Consider the following 3,912-nt stretch of genomic DNA (forward strand, 5'->3'; position numbering starts at 1 on the left):
TGAGCTTGTGCCCTTCTTTAAGATGACGTTTACTAAAGCATCGCTGAGAGGAATTACAGTTTCCTGTTTATCGAACCCTGTGCAAAGCACACACACACACACACACACACACGATACAAAGTTTGCATTGTAAATTACCCAACACCTGCGAAAATAATGAAAGCGCACGACCTTGAAAATAATCGAGGACATGGGTGTGCGGGATACTGAGTGGTGGAGACCAGCATTGAGAAAAAAGCTGTTCACGCGGCAACATTGTCAAGATGTGACTTAACACGGGGAAGGTCATTTGTGTTATTGATTAACTGTTTGAATGCATGTGTGGTAAGATATGTTACAATGAACGTTTTTATCATTACCTGCCAGGTATTTCTGGGTTCAAAAGCTTCACAACTTTAAAAGTAAACAACACCCGGATGTCATTATAAACATTGAGAAAATGCGGTAAATGGCTTCAAAGATAATTATAGCCGTCTTCTCTATCGTCACAGTGTGTATTGTGTGAAGTGTCAGTCACAAAAAATTCCATGAAGTCAATTTCTTACGAGGCAGATGGCACGCCGGACATAATTTACATTTACACAGGTAAAACGAGAGGTGGTGGAAATTCAGACGTACCTTGACATACAACAAATGACCCGACCACGTTTCAGACTGATGCGATCTCTCTGTACTATTTCAAACGTCCACTCGATTTACCTCACTCACGGACACCACTGCATTCATTTTTATTTAATTTTTTAAATCGTTCAGGGCATATCCAAAAGATTTTGGTCATAGTTTTGAGTTCAAGTCAACAGTAATCAATCATTCTCACTAAATGCATAATGGGACTCATACTTTTCTCATCAGCAAGTCCCTGGGACTCGCAGGGCTCAAACTGTAAAATTATCACTGTATATGTATATATATATATTTTTTTTTATTGTCACCTGTGAATGAATAAAATAAGACATTATACTATAGTAAATAAAGCATTTCATGGGAATGAGCCAATCAGAATGAAGAATACAACCTGGTACGAAGAACACAAGCCAAGTATGGACATTTTATTTTATTTTTGCCACTTTGTTGCGGGGCCCCAAGCATTGTTTATTTTTGTTATGACAACATTGCATTGTAATTTAGATGTCAGTTACTGTACTTAGACCGTTTTTATGAAAGAAAATTAATCTGGGGGGCGGGGGGAAAAGAAATTTGTGAAAAAACAGCAAAACATCACACCCCGCAATGTACACGTTATGGTCACAAATTCTATCTGCGCAATAGAGTGAAGTTGCAATCACCGAACTGCGAAATAGCGACCTTGCCTTTTTCTCCTCCTGACGCTTTCTGCTTTCTCCTGCGCTGCAGAATCGATCAGCAAAATCATCAGACAAGCTGGCTAATAATTCCTAGAAATGGAATTGCACCCGGATGTCATTATAAACATTGAGAAAATGCGGTAAATGGCTTCAAAGATAATTATAGCCGTCTTCTCTATCGTCACAGTGTGTATTGTGTGAAGTGTCAGTCACAAAAAATTCCATGAAGTCAATTTCTTACGAGGCAGATGGCACGCCGGACATAATTTACATTTCAACAGGTAAAACGAGAGGTGGTGGAAATTCAGACGTACCTTGACATACAACAAATGACCCGACCACGTTTCAGACTGATGCGATCTCTCTGTACTATTTCAAACGTCCACTCGATTTACCTCACTCACGGACACTACTGCATTCATTTTTATTTTATTTTTTAAATCGTTCAGGGCATATCCAAAAGATTTTGGTCATCGTTTTGAGTTCAAGTCAACAGTAATCAATCATTCTCTGGCAGCCTGGAATTCGTCTGGTACCTATTGTTTACAAATATTATGAAAAGATCAGTCTATTAAAAAAAAAAAAGAACAACAACAACAACAAAAAACGGTATGGCTCAATGAACCTGATTCATTCGGACCTGAGAACCTAACACATACACACACCACACACACCCACAAACACACATATTGTCATGTATGTCAACCTTGTGGCCATGGGACCTGTGTTCGGCTGGAGTGGTTGCCTGGTAACGGCGCGCGATACTGATGGGATGCGGTCATGCGGTTGGGCCAAACTGAGGTTCAGGTCGAGATCATGAGTGTGCTCAATAGTCCTTAGTGTATCAATAAATTTGTGTCAATGGCCTCTTATCTGGGCTTCAGCATGCTATAATGGAGGTCTTGATTCAAAGATATGTGAATGGAAGTTTCCGAAATGGGTTTTTCTGTGTTTTTGTTCACAATGAAAGGGGAAAATTGAAATCCTAAATCCATCCGTTTTTCTATAGCATTTCTCTTCTTCAGGGTCACGGGGAGTTGAAGCCTATCTCAGATGACTTTGGGTCAAAGGCAGATGACACTTTGGAGCGGTCGCCAGTTAGTCTGGGTGCACATAAATAGACAAACAAGCCTTCATGCTGATAGATAGCCAGATAGCTAGCTAGCTAGCTAGCCAGATAGATAGAAGCCCGGTCATGCACACAAACATTCACATTTAACAGAGACTGTCGACTCCCATTAAAGCCTTGTCGATTTTGTGTGATTTTTTTTGGGATGACAAAATGCCATGAGACCATCACGTAATGAAAATATTTTCATGAGAATACACTGACGGATACACCACCGTTAGCACATCATGACATTAGGACATGAGAACATCTCAAATGAGAATACAACTAGAACAATAGAATAATATCCACTGTATACATAATTAATTCGATTGCTGCTTTGAGGACTGGAGACTGCACCTGAGTTCCAGCGTGAGTCTGCCCTCTTCCTCCTTCAAGCACCGAGCAGTTTGATGTCTCTTGATGTCGCCCCATGGCTCACCTCAAAGCGTTTCCTTCTGGCCAACCCCAGTACACACAAGTGGTGCTCAAAGAAGTGTCTACCACTAGCACAAATCTTAAACTCTTTAGTCTGCAGTGCACACGGTGAAAAATGCTGCAGCAGATCAAAGTGCAAGCCTGCGGGCAAAATTGTAGAAGAGCACACGAGTACAACGGTTAATTGGGCGGAATGGAATTGGCAATGGCTGCGTGGACATTGAGCATTCGGGGCAAGTAGTATGTCAATAAAACATTGTCAAGACCATGATAACACCGCGACACGAGAACATCATGTCATTAGAATGTGAATACAGCATGTCAGGACAACACAAGAACATTTTAAAACACCATGAGGATATGTCGTTAGAACATGCGAAAATCACTCCATGAAGTCATGAAAAACTCATGTCAGAATACGAGAGCACCATTTTGGTCGTGTAGGTGAAATTGAAGGTGTGACCATTTTACTATGACAAATTATATCATGAGAACCCGATAACATCATAACAGAGCATCAGAAGATCATGCCATGATAACATGTCATCAGAACATGAGGGCCTCTATTTTCATGCTGAGCGTAAACCTCACACAAAGTGCAGTCTAACTGTGCTCATGAGTGGAGTTTTCTTTCTGTCGGTATTGTGCTGGACTTTGCAAAGATAAAATTGGTTGTAACGGTCCGTTTGCGCCGTTGTGGGATGGAACCTTTTCCCGACGAATCGTAGCGATGGCCCTCATTTGCATTGAAATCAGTGTGGTCGGAGCACACACTGCGACTTTGCAGAAATATAAACAGACTCGGTGGGATCCTGTGTATGACATTGGCAGTTAAGATGCACGCACAACCTTGCGTCCACCTTGTAAGCTGATAACATGACAAGCTGTCCACTGTAGTAACCGCTGTCCCTGAAAGGGTTAATAAGAAAAAACGAAACATAATAAAATTCTAAAACTCATGCCGAGTCTCATGCTGTGTTGAAAGTCAAAGAAGTGTGTTTTAAGACGAGTTTCAAAATTGGTCAGAGAGATCACTATCATTCGATAATTATGTCAACATCG

Source organism: Hippocampus guttulatus, chromosome 4 (assembly GCF_054856545.1).
Source record: "Hippocampus guttulatus isolate MCC_2025c chromosome 4, RoL_Hgut_1.0, whole genome shotgun sequence".
NCBI lineage: Eukaryota > Metazoa > Chordata > Actinopteri > Syngnathiformes > Syngnathidae > Hippocampus > Hippocampus guttulatus.